The sequence below is a fragment of the Peromyscus eremicus genome, chromosome 14 (assembly GCF_949786415.1).
Source record: "Peromyscus eremicus chromosome 14, PerEre_H2_v1, whole genome shotgun sequence".
Lineage (NCBI taxonomy): Eukaryota > Metazoa > Chordata > Mammalia > Rodentia > Cricetidae > Peromyscus > Peromyscus eremicus.
This window is the reverse complement of record NC_081430.1, coordinates 59,627,601-59,642,818: the sequence shown is the minus strand read 5'-3', so window position 1 is coordinate 59,642,818 and position 15,218 is coordinate 59,627,601.

The following is a 15,218-nucleotide window of genomic DNA, read 5'->3' as shown; positions in this document are numbered from 1 at the left end:
CTCCAGCAGAACCTTGCTGCTGCTAATTGGCTTTCAACATGTGGTGAGCAGTAACAACTCCTTAGAGAGCAGGTGTTGTGAGCTCAAGTCCTTCAAGCTTTGGGCAGGTGATATCAGAGTGAGACGACTGGGGTGCAGCAGGAAGAGTGCCAGGGACTGTGGCAAATTAAGGGACTGATTTAAAAGGTTACAAGCCGGGCGGTGGTGGTGCACGCCTTTAATCCCAGCACTCGGGAGGCAGAACTAGGCGGATCTCTGTGAATTCGAGGCCAGCCTGGTCCACAGAGTGAGATCCAGGACAGGCACCAAAACTACACAGAGAAGCCCTGTCTTGAAAAACAAACAAACAAACATTACACTTGTCAGGGCACAGTAGCGTATATATACTGGTAATCTCTGCACTTGAGAGGCTGATGTAGGAGGATTGTGGGTCCAAGACTAGCTGGGCTGCATAGTGAGACTGTCTTAAAAACATCTAACTAAGCCAGGCAGTGGTGGCACACGCCTTTAATCCCAGCACTTAGGAGACAGAGGCAGGTGAATCTCTGTGAGTTCGAGGCCAGCCTGGTCTACAGAGCGAGATCCAGGACAGCCAGGACTGTTACACAGAGAAACCCTGTCTCAAAAAATAAAATAAAAACATCTAACTAAATAAGACATTACATTTAATTAGTGGAGATAAACCCTCAGATTAAAAATCCACACAGACCAAACAAGATGGGTAGTGTCTAGCTGGTGAGTACCAGTTGGCAATTTCTGCTGTGAAATGGGAATGGAAAGGGCACAGGGGGCCTTCGGTTCCAACTCTTGCTTTTCAGAAGAGAAACATGAGTAAGAGACAGCCTGGAACCAGGGCTGGTGGAGAATCTCAATTTAGATAATCTGAGGACTCTCTCCTACCTCACTGCTAGCTAAAAATATTTCATCCCTAGATAAAAAAAAATGCCTTCTAAGTTTGGATTTAAATCTTTTTAAAACTAGATAAATGTATTTTATTCTGTCGCACTGCCTATCATGAGTCTGATACTTCTCTATTTTAATAATAGCTGCCACTTCCCAACTAAACCCCAAACTCTGTGTTTGGCAGAAACTTTGTATGCATACTGTGTTCTTGCTAGCTTTTTAGAATTATATTTTATTTTCATTTTCTTCCTTTTCTTTTGTCTTCAAGACAGTGTTTCTCTGTGTAGCCCTGACTGTCCTGCTCTGTAGACCAAGCTGGCCTCAAACTCACAGAGATCCATCTGCCTCTGCTTCCTGAGTGCTGGGATCAAAGGCCTTCGCCACCACCGCCCGGCTATAATTTGTAAAATGAACGTGTACAGGGTCTGGAGTCTGGGGGAGTGTGTGTGTGTGTGGGGGCTGCAGGATGCAGTACTGAGGCCGTGTGACGTTCTCTGGACTGTGTTTGGTGGTGTGGATCCAGGAAGTCCTCCTCACCAAGACTGGGGCTTTAATGTGATTCTGAAACTCAGAGAGACGGCATTTGTGAGTTATCTCCGCATTCTCTCTGGTACAAACCAAACAGGAGTCTTTAAAGTCTTCTGGCCCAGACAACCTGGTGTGGTATAGGATTGCCCCAGGAGCTCATCTGAGCAGAGAGAAGTCTCCATGGTCACTTGTAGAGGCCTGTGTGTCCTGCACTGGATGATATGAGCTAAAACTTGGTGCAGCGGGCAGGTGAGAAGGTTGGTTTCTGTCCATGGTACAAAGCTGAGAGCTAGAACTCAGAGCCAGTGGATGTACTGCGTGGAAAAGAGGGGTGTGAGCCCACATACCTCCATTGGGGTTGGATTTGTAGGGGTGTGAGCCCACATACCTCCATTGGGGTTGGATTTGTAGGGGTGTGAGCCCACATACCTCCATTGGAGTTGGATTTGTAGGGGTATGAGCCCATATACCTCCATCAGGGTTGGATTTGTAGGGGTGTGAGCCCACATACCTCCATCGGGGTTGGATTTGCGGGAAATGGTATGTCAGCTCTTGTGTTAGGATGGGTTCATCCGATCCTATAAATGGCATTGCCCTCCAGGGTCTCATTTTCATACCACACTCACCTTCTAATAGTTGTTCTGGTCCGGGACAGGAGGAGTGACTTGATCAGATCACCTTGTCAATAAGTATACAAGAGCTACAGCCAGAGGACTCTCCATTTTGCACGTGAAAAATAACTGTGATAACTACTCATTTTAATTGTGGTGCTTAGAAAGAGGCTGGTGTGTTTGTATGAATTGCTTCCGGGCATGGGCTGTGCTGAGCCTTTGAAGGCACTGGTGAATTTGTTCTGGGGCTTGAGTCCTGTCTGGGCTGTGAGTTCTGTGTACCATGGGAGAGCCTCCAGTGCGGACCACTTATCTTCTCATGACAAACACATCTGATACTCTTTCCAACCCAGAAAACACTCATATCAAAGCCACACATGCTGGAGAAGGCATGGGGGGCGTGGCGGGGGATGGCTGGCCTTTTTGGTGCTGAATGTGTATGAATAAACATTTTGTCCATCTGCCAGCCTGCCTGCTCCCAATACACCCTTCTCCTAAGAATGTAACATGTAGCATGCACACTTGGTTGGTTGCATTTCCAATTCTGCTTAGAAGCTTGTAGCTGAGTATCTGTCCCACACCTCAGAGGGCCTAGGTGGCTTCCCATGTCTGGATGTTAGCTTCTTTTTCTCCCCTCTGCCTCCCAGTGCTGGAATTAAAGGTGTGCTCTAGCCGGGCGGCGGTGGCACATGCCTTTAATCTCAGCACTCGGGAGGCAGAGGCAGGCAGATCTCTGTGAGTTCGAGGCCAGCCTGGTCTACAGAGCAAGATCCAGGACAGGCACCAAAACTACACAGAGAAACCCTGTCTCGAAAAACATACATACATACACACACACACACACACACACACACACACACACACACACACACGTACATACATAAAGGTGTCCTCCACCACAGACTGCAAAGAGACTTTGAAGTTCATCCTTTATGGTAGAAGCTTATCCAGTGGTGTGTAGTTGGGGCTCATTTTCAATGGAAGGTTTGCTCTTTGCAGTGTGAAATCTATGCTTTGCAACATGTTGAGGTGCAGGAAGCTTGGGGTAGACTTTTGTAAGCACTTGTTATGTGTGTTCTTTGTGGGTTATAAGACTCCCTAGAGGCTGGCTTCTGCTTTTCAGATATAATTTCTTTTTCTTTCTTTTTTTGTTTATTGTTGTTTTTGTGTTTTGGGAAAGGATTTCTCTGTGTAGCTTTGGAGCCTGTACTAGAACTCTCTCTGTAGATAAGGCTGACCTTGAACTCAAGAGATCCACCTGCCTCTGCCTCCTGTGTGCTCGGATTATAGATGTGTACCTTGCACGCAGCTCTTTTCTAGCTTTCTGTTTAGATTAATGTCTGTGTGGTAACTCCAGCAGACCAAGAGAGACTGACTGTCCACAGCCTTTTTGCTCAGTGCCTCCGCTTCTCAAGTTAATAACATCCGGGACCTTTCTCCTTTCGGCCTTGGCTAAGTTTTACTTTACTTTGTTTTTATTTGTGTCTGTGGGTAACCATTTGTCTGTCTGTCAGCTAGATTGAACAAACAAATACCTAGTGCTGGTGAAACTCACCTGTGTGTCTGGTGGGGAGAGGGGACGGAGTCCAGAGAGGATTGACATGAGGGGCAGTGACTGAGAAGGACATTCTCATAAGGAATATGGATGGTCCTTCCAACCAGCGGCCAGGTGAAAAGCTCTAGGAAAAAGCACTGTGCCAGTGCCTGCCTCTGCTGCTTCCTGATTGGGTGGAGTGGGCCGACAACCCCCCAACGCCCCCCCAACCTCCCCCCCCCAGTGCGCCAGCCACTGCTGGACTCTTCAGCCTTATTATGTAAGCCAACCTCGTAAGTCCATTATTTATTTGTTTATTTTGAGACTAGGTCTTGTCTAGCCCAGGCTAGCCTAAGTTTAACATTCCTTTGTGTGGCTTTAAAAGTTTATGCACAGCTGGACATGGTGGCGCACACCTTTTGTCCCAACACTTGGGAGGCAGAGACAGGTGGATCTCTGTGAATTTCAGGCCAGTCTGGTCTACACTGTGAGACCCTGTCTCCAAAAAAAAAATTACAGCATAAAATCTTTACATTAAGGATGGGGAGGGTTGGAGCAATGGCTCAGGGTTCAGCTTGCTCCTCTTCCAGAGGACCTGAATTGAGTTCCCAGTACCCACATTAGGTGGCTTACAACTGCCTGTAACTCTAGCTCCAAAGGATCTAATGACCTCTTCTGGCCTCAGTGGGAACCTGCACACATGTAGCATACTCTCACACTCATAAGCACACACACAAACACACACACGCACACACACACACGCACACACACAAGTAAAAATAAATCTAAAGAAAGTTGGGAGAAAAAATTCTGTTCCAAACAATGTCCCGACGTAGCTAAGTTGGCTTCCGCCTCCCAATGCTGGGACTCCAGCTGCACACACCATGGCTGCCTAGAACGTGTTCCTTCTCTACCCTTCCTTGGCACTCCTTCCTTTCCGATGTTGTCTTGAGATTGTGTCTCATGTAGGCCAAGCTGGCCTCAAGCTCAACAATCACATAGTGTATTTGAGGATGACCGTGAACTCCTGAGTCACTACGCCTGGTTGGCCCTTACCTTTTCTCCCCATCGATGGCTTGGGGAGCTGGCTAGGCTACATGAGACTCTACCTCAAAAAAAAAAAAAAAAAAAAAAAAAAAAATCTCTATTTCTGTCTTACTCCACTTCCTTCTAGGAAGCTTCTTCCGTGAGATCTTCCCATCTACTGGTTTGTGCCTCGGCTGTGTCCAGTGTGCCTCTTATTCTAGTCATTGTATTCGGAACTTCCGGCCGGGCCCTCCATGGCTGGGCATACTGCTTGGTCCTCTTACCGTGCTGCTTTCCTGCTATTGTGCGTTGTTAACATCTCCCCTCATCCTACTGTCTCTGTTCAGTGCTCTAGTCCTGAGATCCTGTTGCCTGTAGAATGTAGAGCACAGTCTGTCTCCTTTAGACTAGCCCTGTCTTGTGTGGGCTGGAGGCTTTGCTTTTGCATAGTCTTCATGGGACACCGGCTACTCTGTTAGGCTGTGTACAATGGGCTGGGGTGTCTGAGCACAGACAGAGTATCCCTGCAAGTCAAGGCCTGATGTTCCTAGGGAGAATAGGTCAAGCTCCAAGGCAAGCAGGGAAGGTCGGCAGTGTCTTCAGCACCCTAGGCATGGCCACCAGTGAATTATGGAGCCAGGATTGACTATCCTGACTCCTCACGGCTGCTGGCTTTAGTGTTCTTACCACACTAGGCCATGGGCTGGGAGCAGCCTGTGGGAAGTGTGAATTTCCTGGACCACTTACATTCGCTGGAGTTTGGGAGGAGGGAGGTGAGTCTCACATCAATACACACTCTTAGTGTGACTGGCCTGGGCCTGTCCCCTCTCCCCATTTCCACCGTGGCAGATGAAGGGCCAAGGGGAACAGTGGCCCTGGCTGATATGTCTGTCACAGCTTCCTTCCTACTTCCTGATGTTCCTGTCTTTTGCTTGAGGGTCATGCCCTCATTTGATGAGCGTTAGGATTAAAACAGAAAATTCTATTGCCACCTTGTAGGTCTCTGAGGATAGAAAAAAAAAATCAGGTCACAAGGTCTGGATAAAATGCAGGGTACTTAAGGTTTAAAGCATACATCCTTCTGCAGACATTCCAGGAGATGGCCTGAAGCTTGAAGGAGAGCCCGTGAGCTGACTGGGTCCTGCCTGCCTGGGGCTTTGGCCTTTGGAGAATGCTGGCACCAACACCCTCACCCAACCCCCACCCCGGGGAAAAGCTGCCTGACCTTGCCATCCAGCTTTTCTGCTTCAGAGAGTAGTAACATTTAAATTCATCCCAGCACTTCCTCAACTGCCAGGGAGACGTCCTCTGTCAATTCTGGAATCTGGGTCAGCTGTTCATAAACTTGCTGTTTGCTCAGAGAAGTTCACAGCCCAGGCAGCAGGCCATGGGTAATATTTGAGGTGGGTCGTTGTGTGGCAAGGGGTGTGCTGAGTGGGAGGGGTGGGCCTGGAGAGGGATTTTACTTTTGGGTGAGTTATATTGTTTATTTATATTTTTGTTTTTGAGGTAGAGTCTCATGTAGCCCAGGCTGGCTTCAAACTCACTATCAGCTGAGAAGGACTTTGAACTTCTGATCTTCTGACCTCTATCTCGTAAGTGTTGGGGTTACACATGGTACAGCCCTGTCCAGTTCATATGAGGTGCTAGAGATAAACTTAGGGACTTGTACATGCTAGGCAAACATTGTCAACCAAGCTATAGCCCCAGCCCATTTTTTTCTTGGCAGGGGGGCTAAGATAGGGTCTTTCTATGTAGCCTAGGTTGGCCTTGAACTCATGGTGATTCTGTTGCTTCTACTCGTGAGTGCTGAGATTATAGGCATACAGCATTAACACAGCATGTTGCAGCCTCACCCCCAATGCCAAAGGTAGAACTCAGAGCTTTGAACACCCTAACCATTGAACTCCAACCTCAACTCTTGGTTTTCTGACACATGGTTGCTGGGCTAGATTGCCTAGGCTGGCCTTGAACTCTTTTTTTTTTTTTGGACAGTTTCCCTGTGTAGCAGTCCTGGATGTCCTGGAACTCAATCTGTAGACCAGGCTGGCCTCTAACTCAGGATGATCTGCCTGCCTCTGCCTCCAGAGTGCTGGGATTAAAGGTGTGCACCTCCCCCCACCACCACCACCACTGGGCTAGGCCTTCAACTCTTGAACCTCCTTCCTCTATGTCCCAAGTGTTGGATTTTCAGCCTGCACCACCACATGAGACTTGCCTTTGTTTTCTGTCATCTTGTTATTTGAACTCTCAGGAAGGCAGGTTCTAAGCATTGCCACTGACATAGGTCATGGAAAGAAAGGCCTCAGCAGGGGGTGGCATGTGGGAGGGCATCTCCTGTGACAGTTACATGCAGCACAGGTTACTTGGGCAGCATGTACAGCTCTGTGCTCTGCCTGCACCCCCTTAAGCTCACTCGTGAGTCAAGGCCTTCATGCCCCTGCAGAAATTTCTTCAGCCCAATGTTTCTTCCTTCCTGGATAAAGGCACTGAGGCTGAGCCTGGGTCCTCGATTTCCACATTTGCAACTGACCTGGAAGGGGACTCCCTCGTCAAAGGGGGAGGTTGTGTGGGCCCCAATGTTTTCCTTGCAGAAGTTGGCCCCTCCTCATAGACAGGATGTCACTGTGGTGTTGGCCCCTGGTGAGGGGCCCGTTATGTGACCTCAGACCTGTCCTCTGCTGTTGTTTCCAGGGTCTCAGTGTTTTCCACCTGAGAGTGTGCACTGCACTTATTGAGCAATATTATAAAATGGACATCTTGCCGTGGGTCACAGTCGAGAGTCTGAGGGAGCTTTTGAGGAACTCTGCCTTGGGCCCTGTCTGTGTGGACTACGGTGAGGTGTGTGGACACAGCCACATCTGTCTTCAGGCAGAGAACTTCCCAAGTGGGAAGAATCACTTGGGTTCATTGCTCTTTGCTTACTGGATACATTAATCCTACCTGGGCCCAGATCTAGGTAGTCATTCCAGAAGGGCCCTAAACACTGGCTTCATATGGTTCAGAGGTAGAGGAGCTTAGTGAGCCTCAAGGCAGATCTTAGCACACGGCTCCTAAACCGGGCGGCGGTGGTGCACACCTTTAATCCCAGCACTAGGGAGGCAGAGCTAGGCAGATCTCTGTGAGTTCAAGGCCAGCCTGGTCTACAGAGTGAGATCCACGACAGGCACCAAAACTACACAGAGAAACCCTGTCTCGAAAAACAAAAACAAACACAAACAAACAAAACCAAAACAAAACTAGACAAAAAACAAAGCACACTGCTCCAGAGCCAGCCTCACGTCCACCTAAAGGCAGAAGGAATGCCAGCTCCGGGCTGCACCACTGACCTAGCCCTGATCTCAGGATCCTGGACGACGCTCTCCACTCCCGAGGCTGAAGTCAAGGACGGGACTCCCAGCAGGAATGGCTTAGCCCTGCTGGTGTATCACGGGGTACTTTCACCTGCTCTTCCCTTTCCCTGGAGTGAGGCAGTAAAGAAGGCTGTGAGGGACTGCAACCTACAGAACCAGGGAGGCTACATAGCAGGGGGGACCCTAGGATGACTGTAGCTTGTAATAAGTTTTGGTTTTACCCAATCACTGGGCAAGCCTCAGTGAAACATTTCACTATTAGGATAAGAATTTGTACTGTATCACGCTGATAATAGAAAAATAAATACATAAATAAAAATGGAAAAAAAAGAAGGCTGTGAGGGACCAAGGCTAGTAAGAGGATGTAAACTCACCCTGTGCGGGGTGGGGTGGGGGGACCCCACATGATGTTCACATTCCTAGGTGTGTGCTGTAGCTTCCCAGCGCAGGTGCAGTCTCTTGATAGCTTTGTGTGTGGAGGACGGAGGTTGACTTGGGTGTCCTCTTCCATTGCTCTCCACCATTTTTTTCTTTTATTAAACCTGGAGCTTACTGATTTGGTGAGATTCTCTAGCCAGCAAGCCTCCAGGCCCCTCCTGTCTCCACCCGGCAGTACTGGGCTTACACATGTCTGCTGCCACATGTGACTTGTTATGTGGGTGCTGGGGATCCAAACTCAGGTCCTCATGCTTGCCCAGCCATGTCCCCACACTCCTATTTATTTTTAAAATGATTTGTTATGGAATTGTTGGCCATTCACAGGAGCACATCAGACTCAGTGAGTCCTTTGGTTGCCGTGGTCACCTTCATGTGGCCTGGCTTGTCATCAAGCCCTGGAGTACCTGTAGTTCCAACTACTCATGAGACTGAAGCAAGAGAATCAAGTCTAGTCTGAAGTTGGAGACTAGCCTGGGAAATGTAGTGATAGCGTATAACATTTTTTTTAAAGTAATATAAACAAATAAGGGAACTTCAAGCAAGAAAAGCCATTTCTTCTTCTGTGGTAGAATATCATTTTAAGGTGTGTTACTTTTGTTTCTGTTGTATTTGTTTAACTTTGTGAAGCTGTGTTACTTTGCTTGTCTAAAATACCTGATTGGTCTAATAAAGAGCTGAATGGCCAATAGCAAGGCAGGAAAGGATAGGCAGGGCTCGCAGGCAGAGAGGAGAAATAGAAGGAGAAATCTGAGAAGAAAGATCAAGGAAGGAGAGAGGAAGGAGGAGGACTTCAGGGGCCAGCAACCCAGCTACACAGCCAGACACAGAGTAAGAAGGAAAGAAAAAGGTATATAGAAATAGAGAAAGATAAAAGTCCCTAGGCCAAAGATAGACGGGATAATTTAAGAAAAACTGGCAAGAAACAAGTCAAGCTAAGGCTAGATATTTATAATTAAGAATAAGCCTCCATGTGTGATTTATTTGGAGCTGGGTGGCGGGCCCCCCAAAGAGCAAAAACAACCAACAACCACCTTCTTCTTCCTCTTCTTCCCTCCTTCTCCTCCTTTCTGAGACAGGGTTTCTCTGTGTAGCCCTGACTGTCCTGGAACTTATTCTGTAGACCAGGCTGGCCTTGAACTTACAGAGATCCGCCTGCCTCTGCCTCCCGAGTGCTGGGATTAAAGGCATGCGCCACCACCGCCCAGCTCATTATGAGATTTTTTTTTCTTTTTTTTTTTTTTTAAAGATTTATTTATTATGTATACAGAAGAGGGCGCCAGATCTCATTAGAGATGGTTGTGAGCCACCATGTGGTTGCTGGGAATTGAACTCAGGACCTCTGGAAGAGCAGTCGGTGCTCGTAACCTCTGAACCATCTCTCCAGCCCCTCATTATGAGATTTTTAATACACATATATAATGTTTGTAATCATATTCACACCCCCCATTACCCTTTATTATCTTCCCTCACTCCCTCCAGTCCCCTTTTGGACACAAGCTGGAGTCATCTGGGAAGAGGAAACTTCAGCTGAGAAAATGCCTCCATCAGACTGGCCTATAGGCAAGTCTATAGGACAATCTCTTGGTTAATAATTGATGTGAGGGTCCCAGCCCACTGTGAGCAGTGCCACCCTGAGCAGGTGGTCCTGGGTTATATAAAAAGTAAGCTGGGCACGAGAAGCAAGCCAGTGAGCAGCATTGCTTCAATTCTTGCCTCCCGGTTCCTGTTTCAAGTTCCTGCCCTGACTCCCCTTTGTGATGGACAGTAAGATGTAAGATGAAACACACCCCTCCCTCTCCCCAAAGTTGTTTTTGTTTATCACAGAAGGCAGACTAGAAGAGAATTGGTACACGCTACACAAACACGCACACATTAGCTGGGGTCCTGCTGTGACGGCCGGGACTGCTGTTCTGCGAGAGGCTTGTGGAAGGATTTGGGAGGCTAAGGCTAGAAAAGCCCTTGAGCACTCAGAGCTTAAATGGCTGCTCTGTGGAGGCTTGGAAGGCAGAGTGCTGAGAGCAGTACAGACAGAGGCCTGGCTGGCGAAGTTCCACGGGGAAGATTGAGAATCCCTCAGAGAGCTTACCAAGGCTGTTCTTGTGATATATTTGAGTTAAGAATCTGTGGTTTCTGGTCAGCTGGGGCTGAAGAATCAGCTGTGATTATCAAGAGACCAACACCACTGAAGTGAAACCTTTGCCTTTTGCAGCCATTAAGCCCCACCGGAAGGTGGAGGTAAAAATGCTTATTTTAGTTGGGTCTCATGTTTTTGTGATCTGAGGGATACAGGAGCATTTGCCCAGTGTTTTAGGACCTATGCCTGGACCTAGAGAGGTGCTTCAGAAGTTGAGTGTCTACTGTTCTTGCAGAGGACCTGAGTTTGATGATACTCAGCACCGATCTGGTTCCCAACCACCCATAACTCCAGCTCCAGGGGGATCTGATGCCTCTGGCCTCTATAGGCACCTTCATTCATGTGCACATACCCCCCTCCAACATACACATATTAAAATAATAGAAATAAACCTTTAAAATTGATTTCCCTTTAATTTTTATGTGTTGACTGTTTTTCCTGCATGCGTGTTTGTATACCATGTGCAGGCAAATACCCACAGTGGCCAGAAGAGGATGGGAGAGTCCCCAGGACTGAGGCTACAGACGGTTGTGAGCCACTGTGTGGGTGCTGGGAATTGAACCCAAGTCCTATAAAAGAGCTGCCAATGAGTGCTCTTAACCACTGAGCCAATTCCCCAGCCATAACAATAAATATTTTTGTTGTTTTCTTGAGACAGAGTTTTTCTTTGTAACCTGGCTGTCCTGAAACTTGCTCTATAGACCAGGATGGCCTTAAACTCAGAGATCTCCCTGCCTCTGTCTCTAATCTGTCTAAAATAAATCTTACAAAGAGTTCTATCCTATACATTATATACATGTATATATACTTGACACATTAAAGTTTTGTTTCGTTTCGCTTTGCTTTGTTTTTGAGACAGGGTCTCCCTACATAGCCCTGGCTGTCCTGGAACTCACTATGTAGACCAGGCTGGCCTCAAACTCAGAGATCTTCCTGCTTCTGCTTCCCAGTGCTGGGATTAAAGACGTGTGCCACTACTCATGGCCCTTTATGAATTTTTTTTTTTTTTCCAGACAGGGTTTCTCTGTGTAGTTTTGGTGCCTGTCCTGGATCTCACTCTGTAGACCAGGCTGGCCTCAAACTCACAGAGATCTGCCTGTCTCTGCCTCCCAAGTGCTGGGATTAAAGGCATGTGCCACTACAGCCCCGCTCAGCAGGTATTTTTTAATGGAGTAAAGCTATAGTTGTTAGGCAGAATATACACTTAAAAGCCTGCAGAGGGCCCACTGGGGTGGGAGTCTCGTTCAAATTTGTGGATGTGTATTGAATCACAGGATAAATGTGTATCTTGCTAAGTGTTGAGGTAAACAGCGAGAAAACACTGTCCTAGTTGGCTGTGAGGGTACCTGGGAGACTACCACGACATTATTTAACTGACATGTCACGGTGCCCAGGAGTGCTAAGAATTGTTACTCCCATCTTTGTTCCTTCCCACGGGATATTTCTGAAGAGAACTCTGAGCCTCTTAATGTTCACTGTCCTATTTCTTAGAAAGTGGCACCAATTGCTCTCCCTCACTTCCAAGCCCAAGACATAGATAGCCCTGCTTTCTGAGTTTCGCCCCGAGCAAAGTCCTGACCAGGTACACAGTGAGCCAAACACAGATATCTCAATGTAACCACTAGGTGGCGAGGCCTGGCGGTGATGTCTGAGGAGTGCTGGGATTGCCGCTAACCCTGCTGGGTGCCTTTCTGCAACTGTCTTTCAAAGCAGCCATGGCGGTTGTCGTCCCTATTCTGGGGTGGGAATCAAGAACCCCTTCTGGACTGGAGTGTGGGGACGGGGATGAATTCCACCGGGGTTGTTCCTCTGGCGGAGCTGATGCTGCAGTCTTGTGACGTGGGGTGTGAACTGGTGGACGCCGCTGGCACTGGGGCCCAGCACGTGTTGGTTTGGATATTGGCTTGATGGAATGAGCGTCAGGAGTGTTGGTCGATTTTGACCCCCAGCAGTGCAACCCATGGTGAGGCTTAGGGAGCGACCTTTGCAGAAGGAACTGAACATTCTGGGTGCTCCCCTTCCTACACCCACTGCAACTAGAGTGTGCTATTCTGATCTGGCTTAGAGTGACCTGTAATCAGTGGCCCAAAGGGGGACTACAAGGAGAGGCTTTCTTTTTTAGATTTTTTTTAAAAAAAAAAAAAACCAATTTATTTGTCTTTATTTTTTTGTATGCATTGGTGTATGCATGTATGTCTGTGTGAGAGTGGAGAGTGTCAGATCTTAGAGTTATAGACATTTGTTAGCGGCCATGTGGGTGCTGGGAATTGAACCTGGGTCCTTTGGTAGAGCAGTTGGTGCTCTTAACCACTGAGCCATCACTCCAGGCCCTCTTTTGTAGATTTAAAATTTTTATCTTTGTGAGTGTTTTGCCTGCATGTGTGTCTGTGTAGTTTATGCATGCTTCGTGCCCACAGAGTTCAGAAGAGGCATCTGGTTTCCTCTGGGTGCCAAGAGCCAAACCTGGGTCCTCTGCAAGAGCAACAAGTGCTCTTTACTGCTGAGCCGTCTCTCCATCCCCCTGTGCCACTATTACTAATTACACCAGGGTACTAGGCCTTGCTGTGACGGTCCAGGTGAGCAGGTTGGGAGTCACAGGTCTGCCTCACCTCTGTCACAGAGACATCGGCACTGACCTTGGTTGGGAAGCATGGGTTCTGGAGGACTGTCTGGTGGCTGCGGTGGTTGCCATGTGAGTTCTGGCTGGCAGTGGAGAGACAGGAGGTAACCCCAGCCAAGCTGAGGCCCTGTCAACTCTCCCCTCCCCACCAGGTGATTCCTCTGTAACCCATCTTCGGCAAGACTGCTTCTGTTTCCTGCCTCTGAGAACTCTGACTAGTCTGAGCACACAGACGCCTCTCACCGTCCCCAGAGTGTGTGTGGAGCGGGAAGGCTTCCCTTCATCCCACACGTGGGGAAGCAGGGATACCCTGTGGAGAAGGGATGGTGGGCAGCCGAGGGACCTGGCAAAGCAGCTCTGGTGGCACTTTGTGAAAGTCAGGAGAGGAGAGGTTCCTGGGTCTGGAAGGTCCGTGGGGGAGTGTGCTCTGCAGCAGGGACCCTGAGTGTGGGAGACCTGAAGACCAAGCAGAACTCAGTGCGCTTCAGCACAAGCCATACAAATGTTCATTCAGGCTTTTGTTTGTTTGTTTTGAGGCAGGGTCTCATATAGCCCAGGCTAGCTTTAGACTTCCTGTATAGCGGAGGATGACCTTGAACTCCTGATCCTCCTGCCTCTACCTTTTGAGTGCTGGGATTACGATGTACCGCCATGCCTGGCTTTATTTTCTTTTTCTCTTTCTTCCTTTTTCCCTTTTTAAAAATAAACCCAGGAAGTATAAAGAAATCTAAATGGCCTAGTCCTTCCCAGTGCAGCGTATTGGCACTGAGGGAAAGTAATTCACGTGGTAGAGTTCAATCGTGGAGAAAAGTCTAGAATGAAAAGCTCAGCCTTGCTTCTTGTCTTCTATCCTAAAGCTAAACTCTCTTCACTTTCTTTTTTGTTTGTTTGTTTGTTTGTTTGTTTGTTTGTTTTCTGAGACAGGGTTTCTCTGTGTAGCTTTGCGCCTTTCCTGGAACTCGCTTTGGAGACCAGGCTGGCCTCGAACTCACAGAGATCCGCCTGGCTCTGCCTCCTGAGTGCTGGAATTAAAGGCGTGCGCCACCACCGCCCAGCTTCTCTTCACTTTCTTATGAGTATTTCCAAAAGGGTTCACCATAGACCATAATGTGTCACTGGTCATCGCTGTAACCTGCTTGGAGCGGATCACTCAGCCCACAGACTTCTACAGGTCACGCTCAGCTGTTGGTGGCTGTTTCCGGCAAGGCATGGGTGTTAGGGACACACTCCATTGAGTCTAGTGGCTGTATGTGAACTCTCATGAATGCTGTAAACAACTAATGAGAACAGTTTCCTCTTGATGTGTTTTGGGCTCCAGCTTTTGTGGGCCTGGCCGGGAGAATTAGGTCACTGAGAGCTGAGCTTTGAAGCTTCTGGCTCCATACTTCCTGCTTCCTGGTCTGCTGTGATGGTACTTCCTACTTCCTGGTCTGCTGTATGGACAGAGCCTCTGCCACACTCTGCTCCATGAGCTCCACCATGCCTCCCCCAAGGTAGACTGAAATTCCTCAAACCGTGATCTAAAATAAACATTCCTCCTTTTCTGTCATGCCTTTTGGTAGCAGTGATGAAGAAGTAACTACTATGATTGATGTCTTTCAAGGAGTTGCCCATTTAACTCAGGCCATAGATCAACTGTTTGAATAAGCAATTGAAAACAATTTAACATGGCACTGCAAATGCTTTCAGTGGGTTTGATTATCAATTCTAGCTCCACAGTCCCAGAAGAACCACCTAGACTCAGTTGTCTGCATCATGGTGTTCTGCTCCACGGCCTGATCGCATTAGCTGTAGAAACCTGGTGTAGAACGGAGTTGAGTCAAATAGTGCATGTCTGTACTCCAGCATGCGGGAAGGTGAGGCAGGAGAATTGCTACAAGGTCAAGGCCAGCCTGGTCTACACAGGGAGTTTCAGGTCAGTCAGGGCCATATAACAAGGGGTTACTATCTCAAAAGAGACAAATAGAAAGCAGAGCCCAGCCAGGTGCAGTAGAGCCCATTTATAATCCCAGCCTTTAAGAAGCTGAGGCAGGTTTTTGTTTTTTTTCTTTTGACACAGAGTGTCCAGGAA